At 41.0% G+C, this 18,522-nt stretch overlaps 1 protein-coding gene across 2 annotated transcripts in view; it reads right to left on the minus strand.

Annotated features, from left to right (window-relative positions):
* The window catches only part of NCK1 (NCK adaptor protein 1), an 84,072-nt gene extending 68,392 nt beyond the window's left edge, over window positions 1–15,680 (minus strand). The window contains exon 1 of one of the 2 annotated variants that reach the window (XM_082840071.1): window positions 15,605–15,680. The gene's annotated coding sequence lies outside the window, so the exon portion shown is untranslated. The other variant, XM_082840072.1, reaches the window with a different exon arrangement.
* Between the last annotated feature and the right edge of the window lie 2,842 nt (window positions 15,681–18,522).

Raw genomic sequence — 18,522 nt, forward strand, 5'->3', positions numbered from 1 at the left:
CCAGTAGAAATACAAAGACTAGTTAAGACTCAACAACAATAACAACAAAAGTTTTAAATACAGGACTTCAATAGACATTTCTCTAAAGATATACAAATGACCAACAAGCATATGAAAGGATAGCTACTATCAAGAAAGGAGGGAAGGAAGGAAGGGAGGGAGGAAAGGAGGGAAGGAAGGAAGGAAGGAAGGAGGGAAGGAGGGAGGGAGGGAAGGAGGGAGGGATGGTAGTTCCTCAAAAGAAAGTATTGCAGTTCCTCAAAAAATTAAATAGAGAATTACCATATGGTCCAGCAATTTCTGAAAAGAGACTTGAACAGATATTTGTACATTCATGTTCACAGCAGCATTATTCATAATAGCTGAAAGTGGAAGCAAGCTAAATATCCATCAATAGATGAATGGATAAACAAAATGTGGTATATATATTCGATGGAATATTACCAGCCTTAAAAAGGAAGGAAATTTTGCACATGTGACAACATGGATGAACCTTGAAGACATTATGCTAAGTGAAATAAAGCAGTCATAAAAAGACAAATGCCAATGATTCCACTTAAATGAGATAACTAGAGCAAACAAACTCATAGAAACAGAAAGTAGAATGGTGGTTGCCAGGGATTGGGGGAATGGGTAGTTGTTTAATGAATGCAAAGTTTCGTTTTTGCAAGATGAAAAAGTCCTGGAGATTGGTTGCACAACAATGTGAATATACTTAATACTGAACTACATACACTTAAAAATGATTAGAACTGTAAATTTTATGTTATGTGGATTTTACCACAAGTTTTTAGAAGAGCAGTTAATACAAATGTGAATCATTACACTGTATACCTGAAACTAATAAAATGTCAATTATATCTGAAATAAATAACAACAGGAGTCCAAGTAAAAAGATGATGGTACCTTGGTAGCCTGGACTTGAGTGGTATGGTGACTATGTAGACAGAGAACAGAAGAATTCAAGATGTATTTGGAGTTTGAAGAGACAAGATGGATTAGAAGTATGGGAAGTAAGGGAATCAGGTATGACACCTGGGTTTTAGCTACTAGGTGAGCGGCAATACCATTGAATGAAATGAGAAAGATTGAGGAATGAACTAATGGAGGCAGCAGGGAAAGCGTACAGTTTAAGAGTAAGGAAATCAAGAATTTGTTTTGATTGTTTTAAGTTCAAAATACCTATGGGATATATATAGAAGTGGCAAAACCAAGGAAACAGCTTGATGTATCTGGCATATTGTATTTTCCAAAGATGGCTGAGACAATATCTTCAATGCTTCTCTTACTATGTAATTTAGACACCACCTCTTAATGGGGGGAAAATTTCCCTCCCCTTGAATATTGGTAGGCTTATTACTATGCAGAAGTGAAGCTATGCAAATTCCAAGGCTGTCATAAAAGTGTTACAGCTTCTACTGGATACCCTCAAGATGCTTGTTCTTGGAGCCCAGCCATCATGCTATGATGAAGCCCAAGCAGCCTACGTAAAGATCTACATGGACAGGAACCAAGGCCCCTAACCCAGGGGTCACCAACCCCTGGGCCACGGACCAGTACCAGTCCACAGCCTGTTAGGAACCGGGCCACACAGCAGGAGGTGAGTGGCATGAAGCAAAGCTTCATCTGCTGCTCTCCATCACTCGCATTACCGCCTGAACCATCCCCGCCACCCCCACCCCGGTCCGTGGAAAAATTGTCTTACATGAAACCAGTCCCTGGTGCCAAAAAGGCTGGGGACCGCTGCCCTAGCCCATAGCCAGCCAAGGAGTTCACAGTCAACTGTTAACAACAATTTGTCAGCAGTATGAGCAAGCAACCCTAGATGATACCACTTGGAACAGAGACAAGCCATCTCCATCCAAGTGCTGCCTAAATGCAGATCTATAAGCAGAAGAAAAATGATTGTTTTAAACCACTCAGTTTTGGAGTGGTTTTTACACAGTAGTAGATAATGGATACAATAAATGACTCTGGAGCTCAGAGCAGAGGTCTTGCCTGAGCAAGAGGTCAGCCACATATCAATACTATTTAAAATCACAGGCTTAAACGAGATCACCTAAGGGAGAGTACAAGAGAGAAGAAATTCCAGAATGAAGCTCTAAACTCCAATATAAAAAGCTAAGCAAACAAAAGATATCACTAATTCAACTTCAAACTCTTTGCCAATTGCCTAATTAAGAGATACAGACATAAGGTATTTTATTAGTTTCATTGTCATAAAACTACCAGGGCCTTCTCACCTGTTCAAATCCAGACTTACTGCTCTTTCATCTGATAATCAGTTAGCATTAAGGGAATTCTCTTTATCACCTTAGGAATTCCCTTTGTCCCTCTAGAATTTGATTTCCTGTCTCCTATAATGCTCACCTTCCTCTTTCACTGAAGTTTACACCTTCCTTTTGGTGGGTGGAGCAAATCACACAATAGCTTTCTGAGAAGGAAGTGAGGAAGAGAAATTTTGGGAGACCTTACACATCTTAAAATGCCTACATTCTATACTTGTACTTAATAATTTGGCTGGGTAAAGAAATCTAGCTTGGAAATCATTTTCCCTCAGAATTTGAGGGCCTTGCTCACTGTCTTCTGGCTTGTGAGGTTGCAGTTGAGAATACTCAATCTCTGAAGTTGAGGGACCCATTTCTCCCCCTCCAGAAGCTTATAGATCTTTCTACCCCTCCAGAAGCTTACAGTCCCATGTATTCCAAAATTTCACAATGAAATATCTCAGTGTCTGTGTGTACTGGTTATTAAGCTATTGTCCTAGACTTCAAACCTACTCTTCTCTACTCTGCTTTGTAATGCTGAGGGGCTGGAACCCTGCAAATCACAGTTCTTTGCTAGCTGGCTTCCTGTTAGACTCTGCCTAAAAGGGATACTAGAAAGACACTGGAAGATTGAAGGAGGGAACAGGGAGATACTCCTTCAGCTCAGTATCAACTGTCAACCTTCAATGTGGAAACAGCAATGGTTCCAGTATCAGCAATTGGTTTCAGTTAGCAACTTTTTGCTTTTGTGTTTTTCCTGCCATTCCCAGACCAGCCTTATCAAGTCTCTTAAAATACTTACACTTCCTGAGCAGGCAGCAACTCCTCAGAAGTTTGAGTTCCAGTTCCTCAGGGCCACTCTTCAAGCTTCTGTATTCCAATAATTCCAATCTCTTCTCTTTGTTCTCCCAACCCTAGGGGCTAATTACTTCCTACAGTTAATTATCTTTGTGATACCTGAGAGTTCCCTTATTGCCTTTTCAGTTCTCCAATTACCTAGTCTATTATAGTTTCTGAGGGCTGCTATAACAAAGTAACACAAACTGGGTTGGCTTAGAACAGAAATCCATCTCACAGTTCTAGAGGCCACAACACAAGTCTGAAATCAAAGTATTGGCCATGCTCTGTCTGAAGGTATTAGTTAGGATCTGTTCCAGGCCTCTCTCCTAGCTTCTGGTAGTCTCAGGCATTCCTTGGCTTGTAGATGGCCATCTTCCCTCTGTGCATGCCTGTGTCCAAATTTATGTCTAAGTTTCCCCACTGTTTTTAAAGAACACCAGTCACAATGGCTTAAAGGACACTCTAATGACCTTACTTTAACTTGATTACCTCTGAGAAGACTCTATTTCCAGACAAGGTCACATTCTGAGGTACCGCAGGTTAGGGCTTCAACGTATCTTTTTGCAGGGACACAACTCAACCCATAACATATGGCTAAACAATTCTTTATATTATACAATTCTGTTATAAGTAGTATGGTCTCCATTTTCCTGACTAGACCCTAATTCAAAGTACATTTATCTGTTTTCATCCATTTTCCTTGAGAACCCAGAAGGTTTTGCAATACGCAAAATGATATTCCTCAACTTTGGGTATTTTTCTTGAATATTTCACCGTTATTTCTTTTCCACTCTTTGCTCTGTTCTCTCTTACCAACACTTCTGTTGCTTAAAAGTTTATCTCCTGGACTGACCTTTGAATTACATATATTTTTTTACCTGTTTTCCATCTTTTCCTCTACTTTATGCAAGGTCTCCTCTACTTTAACTTCTATTCTTTTATTTTCTTCTTACTGTTACCCTCTAATTTTCAAGAGCTCTTTTTTTAGTTCTTATTGCTCCAAATTCTTTTTTTCTATTTGTTTTGGTCTCTTATATTAAAAGCTTTCCTCATGGGCTTCCCTGGTGGTGCAGTGGTTGAGAGTCCGCCTGCCGATGCAGGGGACACGGGTTAGTGCCCCGGTCCGGGAAGATCCCACATGCCACAGAGCAGCTAGGCCCGTGAGCCATGGCCGCTGAGCCTGCGCGTCCAGAGCCTGTGCTCCACAAAGGGAGAGGCCACAACAGTCAGAGGCCCGTGTAACGCAAAAAAAAAAAAAAAAGCTTTCCTCATGAATCTGGTGATCCTTAACTGTCTTGTTCATATTTAAAACTAGGGCCCTAAAAACTGATTGTGAATAACTTCAGAGTTTTTCTCCTTGGTTCTACTAAGAGAATCATCCTCTAAGTTCCTACTTGATTGTCAGGATTCTGGGACCCCAAGAGAAGGGACCTCAATAAGGGTTCTAACATTGAGCACATTCACTTAATCCAGGTGTTCACTATAGGATAACTGGTCTTCAATTACATTAGTATCTACCCCTCTCTTAGAGACACTGTATTTTATCCACTGCAGAAGATAAATCTTCAGTCTTCTGCTGCCACAGTAAAGAAGGCAGTCACTTAGCTATACAAATTGACAAAGAGATCTAGGCTCATGCTGCCTTTTTGTTGTTGTTTTTTTGTAATAGCTTACTGAGATATAACTCAAATTCTACACAAGTGATCAATTTAAAGCATATGATTCAATGATTTTTAGTATATTCAGTCGTGCAACCATCATCATAATCAATTTTAGAACATTTTCATCACACCAAAAAAGAAACCCGTACCCTTGAGCAGTCATTTCCCATTTCCCTCTAATCTCCCCTATTCCCAGCCCTAGGCAACCACTAATTTACTCCCTATCTCTATAGATTTGTATTTTCTAGACAATTCATACAAATAAAATCATACAATATGTGGTCTTTTGTGACTGGCTTCTTTCACATAAGCATACTGTCAAGGTTCCTTCACGTTATAACATGTATGAGTACTTCATTGCTGTTTATCGCAATATGCATTTTATTTACCCATTATTAGTTGATGGACATCTGGGCTGTTTCTACTTTTTGGCTGGCTTCTTAAACAGACTTTCAAGCAATCCTTCTATTTTTAGCACACTCTCAGCCCTTCTTCCACAAGAATACCTGATGCTGCCAATTCCTGAGCCTGAGGATTCTTTTCTATTTTTCCTACTGCCAGTTTAGGATTGAACATTTTTTTTTTTTTTGTGGCACGCAGACTTCTCACTGCTGTGGCCTCTCCCATTGCAGAACACAGGCTCCGGACGCACAGGCTCAGTGGCCATGGCTCACGGGCCCAGCCGCTCCGCGGCATGTGGGATCTTCCCGGACTGGGGCACGAACCCGTGTCCCCTGCATCGGCAGGCAGACTCTCAACCACTGCGCCACCAGGGAAGCCCCGAACATTTTTAAATCTACTAAAATGTTTCTATCAGGCTGTTGCTTTCCAGCTTCCAAATTTCACTGCTTCTTCCATTCACTTTACCTATGTAGTTCCAACCTTTAAAAAATATTCTATACGATCAATCATCTTGGTAGGCATTGGAGGGGAGTAAAAGTAAATGCATCTTTCACTCATCCATCTTTACACAGTAATCTTTTCAATTATTTTTAGCCTTTATTCTACCATATGCATTATAAGGCTATAAACGTTCCTTTAAGCATGGATTACCTGTATCCCTTAAGTTATGTCATATTTTCATCATTCAGTTCAGAAGAGTTTAATGTCATTTCTTCTTTAATCCCTGGGTTACTTAGGAGTATACTGTTTAATTTCCAAACAGTTGACATGTCATTTTCTAGTTATTTTTTGTAATTGATTTCTGGCTTAATTCCAACATGTCAGAGCACATATTCTAGAACTGATTATTTCCATCTTTTTTATGGTCCAGCATATGTAAATTTGGGGGTAAATTTCCATAGGCACTAGAAAAAAATCTGTATTCTTCAGGTGCTGGGTAAAATGTTCTATGCATGTAATTAGACTCATTTGTTAATTATGTTGTTCAAATCTTTTGACTTTTTTGTCTTATTGTTGTTCTACTAATTACTCAGAGTTATACTAAAATATCCCAAATTATATTTATGAATTTGTCTAATTCTCCTTTTAGTTCTGCCAGTTTTTTACCTACCAAGTTGTCAAAAATTAGAATAATTATGCCAAGTAAAGGAACACTATTTGTTGGTGAAGATTAAATTCGTATTTTTTTCTGAATAGTAGTTTGGCAACAGTTACCAACATTTACAATATCTACACTTTTGAACCCTGTTATTTTACATCTAAAACTGATTCTAAAGTTCTTAATGTACACCAATCACTGCTTAGCAGTTAAGTGGATACATGAATTCTCATGTAAACCTTATAATAATCCTTTGATTAAGTATAATCCCCATATTACAGATAAGAAGAATGAGGCTTGTAGATGCCTAAGCCCAAACAGTGATGAAGCCTATACTGGAATTCAAGTTGTCTGTCTCTAGAATCTTTAAACTTATATATACTGACTCGAAAGAATGTTTATAAAAGCCAAATTAGAAAACAAAATGTAGCATGTGATCCTATTTTAAGTGAGCATGAGTTTGTACACTCCAAGAAACAAGTCTGGAATATACATATTAAAAAATAACAGAGAGGACTTCCCTGGTGATGCAATGGTTAAGAATCCGCCTGCCAATGCAGGGGACATGGGTTCGAGCCCTGGTCCAGAAAGATCCCACATGCCGCAGACAACTAAGCCTGTGGGCGACAACTACTGAGCCTGCGCTCTAGACCCCGGGAGCCACAACTACTGAAGCCCGTGCGCCTAGAGGCCGTGCTCCGCAACAGCAGACACCCCCACTCGCCGCAACTAGAGAAAGCCCGTGCGCAGCAACGAAGACCCAATGCAGCCAAAAATAAATTAATTAATTAAATAAATTTGTAAAAAATAATAATAATAACAGAGATAAGGACTTCTCTGGTGGTCCAGTGGTTAAGAGTCTGCACTCCCAATGCAGGGGGCACGGGTTAGATCCCTGGTCAGGGAACTACGATCCCGCATGCCACATGCAACAACAACAACAAAAAAAATCGGAGATAAATACTAAAGATAAGACACCATTTAAAGGAAAGAAAGTATTATACAAGAAACCTGTGATGAGACTGCTCACACAATTAAGACTAAACGTAACAGTTTTTCAGCAGCTAGCACTTAAAGGAAAAGACATTTTACTTTATTTCCTATAACAATGCAACTCCTGTTTCTCCCACCCTGCCACGTGGCTTACATTAATTCTCTCTCTCGTTTCTGATATCAGGTGGACAAATACAACCACACACACACATATATACGCACACTTACACATATATATGTATATGTATATTACTGCCTGGAACAGCTTCTTGTCTGGAGCCAATTTATTCTGCCAGTTATGATTTACCAACTACAGAGGAGTTGATGAAAATTGCTCATTTAAAACATGACTTGGGCCTGTTCTCAATGCCCCTTTCCCCATTCTTCAAAGTATACACACTTATGTTCTGCACTTAGATGACAAGAAAAAGAACAATGCACACGTACACTCATTATGCGTTGTGATTTATTTCTTCAGTATTTTGCTTTTCCTACTGCTTGAGATTTTACATTAAAAAATCTCATATCTCTGATAATAGAGTCTATCCTACCAATTCTTAGTCATAACTTCCATGATATGCACTAAACTAAATTAAAACAAATAGCTTCAGGAAGTCCCAAGATTGTAAACTGAAGCCTGAGTGGGAGTAAAAGTAGTAGTAGTCTAGAAGCTTTATTAAAGGAAATCAGAACCGTTACAACCAGAACAAAGTAGGCAAACCTTTTCTGTAAAGGGCCAGATAGTAAATGTTTTAGTCTTTACGGGCCACACGGTCTCTGCCACATATTATTTTTTTACAACCCTTTAAAAATGTAAAATCATTCTGATTGGTTGGTTACTCCACTCTGAACTAGGGCTCACCAGATATAATTAAAGATCTGTACACTCTACCAAAAGTAGGGGAATGAGAAATCCAATCCCTCAAACCAAAAAAATTGGTGGCCAAACTTTCAGACCTCAAGCAGATTTGAGTTTTCCTTCATGAACCTGACCCAAGAGGAAAACACCTCCTGCACATCAATCAGGGTTTTCTCAAAAAATGGCTCACTTGGGCCACCATGAAATGAAATTCAAAGTCTTCAAGTCCCCATCAATTCAGACTTTCACTCACTAGATAACATCCAAGGATTGATTACTGACACCTGAAGTAAGCCTCCAACATAAAAGCTGGAGACCAATTTAGAAGGAACAGAGGCTGCAAAAAAAAAAGTTAAAAAAAAAGCTATCTATAGCCTCAGAAATTAGAGAAGACAATGCATCCATGACAGAAGCACAAAATGCTCTCTATAAAAGAGAATCTTTAAGAGAACAAAAAGAACTCTTGGGAAATCAAAATCTTCACAGCAAAAAATGAAAAATTCAACAGAAGGCTTAGGAAATAAAGTTAAGAAAGCCTCCCATATAAAACAGAGCCAAAAGACTAGGAGGTGAAAAGTAAGAGAAAAAGGGAGTATCAGAGGACTAGTCTAAGAGATTCAAACAAAGAACAGAAGTTTCACAGAGAGAGATACAAAAGGGAGGAGACTAAACCACTGTAATGGACTGAACTGTGTCCCCTCAAAATTTATATGTTGAAGCCCTAGCCCCCAGTGTGATGGTATTTGGAGATACGGCCTTCAGGAGGTAGTTATGGTTAAATGAGGTCATAAGGGTGGGGCCCTAATCCAACAGGATTGGTATCCTCAAAATAAGAGGAGGAAAGATACAGTTCTCTCCATGGAAGGCCTTGTAAGGACACACTGAGAAGGCAGCTGTCTACAAGCCAAGAAGAGAACTCATCAGAAACCAACCCTGACAGTACCTTGATCTTGGACTTCTAGCCTCCAAAACTGTGAGAAAATTAGTATCTGTTCTTTAAACCACACAGTCTACGGTATTTTGTTATGGCAGCCCTAGCAGATTAATCCAACCATCAATGAAAAAAGTCAAGAAAATTTCCCAGAACTGATGAACATAATTTGGCAGATTTGGAGGGCACAATGAATAATATCTAAGGAAACACACAAAAATAGATGTATGCCAAGTCACACTCTCATGAAATTTACAAAATTCCAGAAAGGCAAAAAACAGGATCAGGAATCAGAATGCCTTCAGAATTCTTAAACGGGCCACAAGCTAGAAAACAATGGAGAGATGCCTTCAGAATTCAGAAGGGAAATTATTTCCAACCTATAACTCCTTACCCAACCAACCAAATCAGTGAGAAGACCAAAAATAAATAAAGGGGTTTTTTATTAACACAGATCTCAACTTTTCACAGTAATCTACTGTGGGATATACCCCATCAAAAGAAGGGGTCAAAACAATAAAAAAATAAAAAAGAATTACATGATTCACAGGAAATAAGAGAGTTAAGGCAAAGGGAATCACTAGCTTTATGGTAAAGGGAGAAATCCCAGGAAACTACTATGGACCAGCCAGAGAACTAGTTCAATCAGGTTCAAAAACTGGTAGAAAGGGACTTCCCTGGTAGTGCAGTGGTTAAGAATCTGCCTGCCAATGCAGGGGACACGGGTTCGAGCCCTGGTCCGGGAAGATCCCATATGCCGCAGAGCAACTAAGCCCGTGCACCACAACTACTGAGCCTGCGCTCTAGAGCCCGCGTGCCACAACTACTGAGTCCACATGCTTCAACTACTGAAGCCCACATACCTAGAGCCAGCGCTCCGCAAAGAGAAGCCACCACAATGAGAAGCCGCGCACCACAATGAAGAGTAGCCTCCACTTGCTACAACTAGAGAAAGCATGCACACAGCAATGAAGACCCAATGCAGCCAAAAAATTGAAAAAATTAAAAAAAAAAAACACTGGTAGACAAAAACAGAGCAATTCTACTCCCATGTATATATACTCAAAAGAAATGAGGGTGTATGTCCACTAAAAGACTTGTAAGTAAATGTTCATAGCTGCTTTATTCACAACAGCTAAAAAAATTGAAGTATATCAAACATCCACTAATGGTGAATTTTTTTAAAATGTATATATTCATCCAACAAAATACTGCCATCAGTGAAAAAGACCAACTACTGCTGTACCCAACATCATGGGTGAGTCTCACAAACACAATGTTAAGTAAAAGCAGCCATTCACAAAAGTATATACTGTATGGTTCCACTTATATTAAGTTCAAGAACAGGCAAAAGTAACCTATGGTGATATAGGTCAAAATGGTGATTACTTTGCGGGGGGGGCGGGGGAGATACAGATTTGGGAGGACCCATGAGAGACCCTTCTGGAGCACTAGGAATGTTCTATACCTTGATCTGGGTAATGGGCCTATGTCTACAATTGGAAAAATTCATTAGGGATACACTGAAATTTGGCCACTTTGCAATTTAAAAAAAAATGATACTTTCTCTAAACAAGTTTTTAAAGAAATTAATGGAACTTTCAATTAGATTCCACAACAGGAATTAATCAAAAGGGAAATTTTCTAAGGTCTTATACACAAAGATCTTTATTTCAAAGTTATTTATAGGGCGTCCCTGGTGGCGCAGTGGTTGAGCGTCTGCCTGCCGATGCAGGGAACACGGGTTCGTGCCCCGGTCCGGGAAGATCCCACATGCCGCGGAGCGGCTGCGCCCGTAAGCCATGGCCGCTGAGCCTGCGCGTCCGGAGCCTGTGCTTCGCAATGGGAGAGGCCACAACAGTGAGAGGCCCGCATACCGCAAAAAAAAAAAAAAAGTTATTTATAGGAAAACAACTGGAAATAACACTTAATAAATGAGTGTCATGTAAATTCTGGATTTCTCTGCTGTGGGACAGAAATTATTATTCGGTGTCTGTTACTAGCAGCCAAACTTAATACTTATTAACCCAAAAAAGCCATCTGCCAGAGGGAAGAGCATGTTCATAGGCTCCAAGGCAAAAAAGAGCTTGGCTATTCAAGGCCCGAAGAGCAACCTAAAGGAAAAAGATAATGCCAAGAAATGCAGCTAGAAGCTGGCTAAAGCCAAATCATGGAAGGCTTTATAGCGCTTTCTAAGAATATGTAAAAAAAAAACATGTAAAAAAAACATAGAAAAACTAATGTATTTGGGTTGGCCACAAAGTTCATTCGGGTTTTTCCAAACTTTTTGGCCAACCCAAAATCTGACTTCCTAGGGCAGCAAAAATTCGGGGTTGGGGGGCGGGGTGGGGGGGGGGAGGTTGTACAGGAAGTATTCTAAATGTTTCTAAAAATAAAAATGTTGCTTAAAAACATATAGTATCTGGAAGTGATCAAGTATTTCCAAAAACCTTTCCAGTGCCTTGTTTAATTAATAAAATGTTTCTACAATATAGCTGGAATACTCAAAAAATACAAAGAACATTAAATTCTTTGTTATATTTATTATTTGAATTGATCTAAATGCAACATGATTTTGAAGCATGCATGTACTGAAAGTTTGGGAAGGCTGATTCATTAAAAAAAGAAAAAAAAAACCTTTTCAATGCACCCGTTTTTTAAAAAATCTCTCCAAGCCATACTCTCACTGCTTTATTCAACTGGTCTGTCTGAACAAAAGCAGAAATTATTCATACCATACTTATCCAATTCAGCACTCCTTAGGTACAATTTCAGGAAAAAAGAACAAGAGAAACAGTGTTTCCACAGTTTATTTTAGCAGATAATTATTTAAACAAATAAGAATAAGCCATTATAAACAACCAAACAATAGAAGAAAAATAGCTTCTAATTTTTCTAATTTGTTTCAGGCCAAAAAAGTAAAGCATACCCTCCAGAGATATTTCACCTGATAGTTTTCTGTGCTGTCTTATACCATTCAACTCTTGCTACATCAATGTAACAAAAATACCAAGGAAACCCTATGCTGCTGGTATTAACAGAAACTTTAAAGTTAAGAGGGAAAAAAACGTGAAGAACAAATATATAAAAGCTCTCTAACTCCCCAAATGGAACAAATGGTTTACAGAATGTTTTGCTCAATAAGCAGATTGCTCAATAATCTGGTTCTTGACAGATGAACAAAATGAAAAAATAGCAAAATGTAAAAGTGTTACTGTTCTATCAAAAAGAGAAAAAGGGGCTTTCCTGGTGGCACAGTGGTTGACAGTCCGCCTGCCGATGCAGGGAACACGGGTTCGTGTCCCGGGCCGGGAAGATCCCACATGCGGCGGAGCCGCTGGGCCCGTGAGCCATGGCCGCTGAGCCTGCGCGTCCGGAGCCTGTGCTCCGCAGCGGGAGAGGTCACGGCAGTGAGAGGCCCGCGTACCGCAAAAAAAAAAAAAAGAGGAAAAGAACATTTAGTTAGGTCAATAAACTTAGTCACCTAATAAGTCATTGTTCACATCTACTTTCAAGGCTCCCAAAGATTCAAGTCTCTTTTATCAAGAGAATCAAACAAACTAAAATCCAACAGTGAAACTTCTAAGAGATTCATTTTTAGTGAGTCAGGACTCAACAGTGGACATGACAGTATTATTTTTGTTAAAGCTGTTAATACATCCAACAAGCTAGAAGTCTCTATGTAGACTTTAAATCACTGTTTCAATGATTCAAACAATGCAAGTCATGAACGTTCCCCTGCCCTCATACAGAAGTTTTGAATCTATATCAGAAGGCATTAATACACAAAATGCAAAGTAATGTGAAGCAAACAATACAAAATGACATTGCAAGAGACGAAAAGAAGTATAGTTTCATATAGAATACACAATATATATTTTTTTAATATACACAGCTTGAGTTAGGAAGTCAAGCAGGAAATCAAGGTTTGAGTCTCAGCTCTGCCACCATCACTAGGTGAATTTTAGTGCAGTTAGTCTGTATGGATTACGTTTTCCCCATCTATAAAACAGATGGTTGGATTCCAACGTTCCTACTATATTGTTCCATAGTATTATGATACAAGTCCACATGAGATTAAAAACCAAAGGAATGATAAAACAGTAAGGGCAGTGCGTTCAAAGGAAAGCAACAACACAGAGAACAGAAAGATCTGGAAGGTTGCACTAAAGGACCAAAAATGAAACTTCAACAAAATTTGCCCTCATTTGCCACTTCATTTAAGGAGGAAAATTCCTTTTAAAGAACGCAGGCTACACGTAGGCAAAGTCTCAACAGATACCAAGGTAGAAAAATACAAAGTCTAAATGAGAACAAGAGATTGGGTTGGTTAGGGTGGACAGCTCCTATAGAGAATTAGTGCCATCATTAGAAAAAACAGGCTTTGAGCAGATTGTTAGAAGGCTGGGAATTCTGAACTATACTCTGTAAATAACAGGGAACTATTGCTGGTTTAACAGTGAGGGCGTTGGAAGCATTATTTTAAGAACAGGCAGAAGGCAGAACATACTGAGTAGGGAGAAAAGACAGGCAGAAAACCCAGTTAAAAGCTAGTGGGAAGGAACAGATATCTGAAAGAAATTTCAGAAAATGGTTGACAAAAAATGGTCAGTGTTAAGTTATGTGGATAGAGGAAGTCAAAGATAAAACCAAGGTTTATGTCTAGGTAATTTAAGGCATGATAAAATCACCAAAACAAAGTCAGCATATGGAATCAGTTTTGAAGGGAAGACTATAAATTCTATCTTTCAAATAAAGTGAGCATCCAAATAGAATTGTTGCCTTATTAAATAATCTTTAAATGTCATTTGTGGCCCTGTCAGCCGTCTTCCTAAAACAGCACAGCAAAGTATTCACGGAGAATTTGTTAAATGCTTAGTTATTTCAAGAGTTTCCTCTAATTCTACTTATTGACCAAACAACTAAATAATCATTTAGTCTTCTGGTGTAGGTAGACAACATTTGGTATTTTTCCATATTATAAAGGTGAGTAAATTGTAAAAATTATTAATTAAACTATAAGAGGGAAAAAATGGACTGCAACTGTATTATTTATAACAATAATCACATCAAATCTACCTTGAGTTTTGGCAGGAAAGTTCTCAAAGGTTCAAAAGAAAAATGAACGCAGTGGCATAAAGCATCATTCAATATCTAACAAAATGTTCGAAGCTTTATTTACATGGACCTGAAAGCACTGCTAACATCTGGACTAAAGATAATACTTAGAAAAGTAGAGCAAACAATTTAAAATTTAATACATGAACAAGCACAGCTGAGAAATCTTGAACATTCTGCAAACTGTTCACAGATGACAATTTTCCAAAGAAGAAAATCCCAAAGTTTGTGATCAAGATGAAATAAAACTAATATTAATCAACCAATGCATAGTTCTTGAGTTTCTATCAAACTTTGAATGAGATGCCTGTTTAAGAGCCGACCCCATTGACTCTGTGAACTCGCTGAAGGTTGAGACTTTAGGCACAGTGCTTTCCAAGTGCTTAATAAATTGTATAGTTGGTCTTTCATAAATCTACCAAAGTAAGATTTTTAACAATGAATACCTCTTGCAACACTTACCCGTTCTGACCGGACACTGAGTGAGCTTCTTTGCTCACCACCCAAGATGGGGTTAGAAATTTCTCCTTAACCTTATTCTTTCGTAACTCCCATGGTTTATCACCAAATCTAACGGGGTAGAATTATTTTTAGGTGACTAGTTCATTCGTTCGACACTAATTAGGCGTCTATAATGTCAGAGTTCTCAGTCCCGAACAAAATCCAGCTTCCCGAGCTTCTTACGGCAAATTTAACTTTCATGGACACACATAAGAAAGGTTACAAAACAACTATCGAGATACATTTTCTTTTCTTACCGGATATATTACAACTGAAGTCAAAAGCTCACAGCCCAAGCAACTCGCGTACGAATCTACAGCAGGTCCATAAGATTAAAATAACCCAGCTTTCCCGAGGAGGAGGGAAACGGCTGGGGGTGGGAGGAGGGGCGGGAGGCGCATCCCGAAGACGTCCACCCTCCGCACGGGGAACGGCTCCCTCCCCCTCCTCTCGGGCTGGAGGTGAGCGCGCCCCTTTCTCTCCACTACCACGTCCCTACCTTCGCGGCCTCGGACTGCGCCACAACAGCCGACAGGACTTTTGGGGAGAAAAAGAAACGGGGAAGGGCGCGCGCCTCACACTCGATCTCCCAGCTTCGCAGGGGCGGCCGGCCGCGGCGCTCACCCCAACCCGATGTTCCGGGGATGGACCGGGAGGCCGCGGGGCCGCGCCGCCCGGGGCAGTGGCCAGAGGGTCGCGCGGAGCTCCGAGGCAAACGCCCAGGCCCGGCCGAGCGGCCTCCCCGCCCCCTCCGGCTCAGCTCCGGGCCGGCAGACGGCGCCCCGGGGGCTAACTTCACCGGGAAAGAGGAAGCACCGCGGCAAGTAACAGGCTATGTGGATTCCCGGAGCAAGGAAAGGCTGTTCTGTGCGTCTGCCTGCCGGCACAACCGTCTCACCTCCCTTCTGCCGAGCCCGGGTGGCCCCAGCTCACCTGAGGAGGGCACCGGGACGCCGCCGCGGCCGCCGCGATGGCCGTTACGGCACGAGGCCTCCGCTCAGCCGCCGCGTAGCTCTGAAGAGAGGGGCGGGGCGCGCGTGTCGAGAGGGCGGGGCTGCAGCGCCGAATGGTCGCGAGGCCGTGGGCGGATCCGCGCGGGCAGGAAACCCCCTCCCTGCCCAATCCGATAGGCTCAGTCTCCCCTTCCACTGACGCGAAAGCCGTCTGCGCCGCGCTGGGATTGGGCGGGCCCCCTTGTCAATCAAGCGCTGTGCTGGGTGTGGAGCGAGCTGAGGCGGCTCCGCGGAGAGGGAGTGAGAGCGCAAGAAGCTCCCTGCTTGACTCTGAGTCTTGTTGCTTTTGTCTCCCCAGCTGTTCTGGCTTATTACTCTGGGCCTTCCTCCTCAGCGCCACAGGAGATTCTACGGCAGAAATGACTGCTTCCCGAGTTCAACCCCGACTGCTCAGGGAGCTTCTTTCTGGTTTCTGCACCAGAAGGTCTTGCCAGCGGAAGGTTCTTAGGGGCGGGGAGCGAAAAAGAAAAAACAAACAAAAAGGCCTGGAAATGGGGACCTGAGAAAAAAATGTAAGACATATGCTTAATTTGAGCCGCAAACCGAAATAAGCTGAGTCTGAGGGCCTTCAAAGTACCCTGGTTCGTGGGTAGCTTCCCGTCTTGGCTGCGGTAGCTTTGCTGTGAGGGGGACAGTGACCTTGGGTGCCGGGTCTGCCCATTCTTAGCGGCCCAGCCCCAGCCGTCAATAAGTTGGTTCTCTTGAGACCCCCGCTGCAGCCCCCAATCACCTGCCTCGTTTCTTCCCAGACATCTCTGGGGCTCTGCTTAGGTGATGCCCCCTTAGGGAAGCCTGCTGGGGTGCACAGGTATTTTCCCCATCCTGCTGTTGAAAGGGCCTGTCCATACCCCTACCTGATTGTAAACTCAATTAAGTCAGGAACCATGTCAGTATTCAGTTTTTACCCAGTGCCTAGCACATGGTAGATCGTCAGTAAATATTGTTTAAAGCATGAATACATCTTCCATTCCCATTTTAAATCCTGGTCCTGACTGTAAATTCCAAGAGTTTACGCTTTTCTGTATTTAACTTCAAAATTATTCGTTTGGGTCCTGATAGAGGAATGTGGTTCTCTTGCCAGATATAGGATCACAAGGTCAAGCACAAATCACCCATGGTCCCTTCCTGGCCTCAAGTTGACTGGGGCAAATGGACCACGAAATTCTGGGCAAGTACTCTGTCTATATCCCATAATTAGCATCTAAAGTCAATAATATTAAGTGAATTTTGGATTTATTCTGAGGGTCTAAATACCTGTGTATATTTTATCATGGCTGATGTGGACTGAATTGTGTTCCCTCTCAAAATTCATAGGTTGAAGCCCTAACCCCCCAATGTGACTGTATTTGGAGATAGGGCCTTTGAAAGGTAGTTAAGGTTAACTGAGGTGATAAGAGTGGGGCCCTAATCCTGTAGGATTAGTGTCTTTATAAGAAGAGACAGCAGAGAGATTGCTTTCTGTCTTCACAACAAGAAGACACAGTGAGAAGACAGCCATGTGCAAACAAGGAAGAGAGCTCTCACGAGAAACTAACCATACTGGCACCCAGATGTCAGACTTCTAGTCTCCAAAACTGTGAGAAATTAAATTGTTGTTTAAGCCACAGTCTGTGGCATTTTGTTATAGCAGCCCAAGCTGTCTAATACAATAGTTTTATTTGTTGATACATATTATAAAGTTTATGGATTGAGATATTATTACATTCATTTTTGAAACTATATAAACCATTGTCCAGAGGTTGAAACTATTTCTTCAAAATCACATGGCAAACTGTTAGCTACACCTGGCTCAATTCAATTCTAGTTACATGTGATGGGATTAGGGAGTGTGAATACAAATATAACAGGTAAAATATTCCTTGCCATCAGGTAGCTTATATCACTGCCTTAAGTGGGGAAATTAAACCCAGAAAAAATATGCTGAAGTCATAAGTTTAGATTTTATTTTGTATGGGAATATGTATTTTGAATGGGCCAATGATCTGAACAGACCCTTTGTGAGATTTTGATCCAGATCTATTGACTACTGTGTGCCATCTATTTAAGCAGTAGAAGAAGTAAGGGAGAGAGCTTTTTCATAAAAGGATTTTAGTTCCCTGTAAATATGTGTTTTTCTTTTAATCTTCCTTTAAAAGTTCCCTCATCACCCTTTCTTACCAGGAACTCTTAAAAAAAAAAGAAAGAGAAACTAAAAAGATATAAGAAAAAGAGAAGGAATTGAAGAAGAAAAATAAGGAAACAGCAATGAGAGAGGAAAGCATTGGGTGGAAGGGTAGATAGACAGAAAGTCATATATTGCAGTATGGTGTACTTAGAAGAATGGAGTCCATGTTCGTAAGGGGTGGGAGTTGTCCCAGAGACCTCCTTTCACACAGTCTGTCTCCCCAACTTCCAAATGTAAACATGCGCTTGGCTGCTTCTTTCTCTCTTTTAAAAGCACAACTCAAACCAAAAATAGGAATCAACCCTGCTTATCCGTTATGAGTGGACTAGGAACTAGCCAGGATCAGGCAACAACATTTAGGTCAAAACTTATGACCTATGGACTAGAAATGGGGCCTCAGATACGGGTAGCTAATCTGTCTAGGATAAAAACATGTAGACAGTTCACTTCATTCATTCCAAAGGAAAGAATCTGGGAAGAAAAGGAAAGGAAAAATGAGCCTCCATGTCTTAAGACCTTTCCCAGGAAACTATGGAGGGCTTATTGTTGGAAATGCTTAAAACTTCCCTGGTGGCACAGTGGTTAAGAATCTGCCTGCCAATGCAGGGGACACAGGTTCGAGCCCTGGTCCAGGAAGATCCCACGTGCCACGGAGCAACTAAGCCCATGCACCA

Source organism: Leucopleurus acutus (genome assembly GCF_964270905.1).
Source record: "Leucopleurus acutus genome assembly, chromosome: 5".
In the NCBI taxonomy this organism is placed as follows: domain Eukaryota; kingdom Metazoa; phylum Chordata; class Mammalia; order Artiodactyla; family Delphinidae; genus Leucopleurus; species Leucopleurus acutus.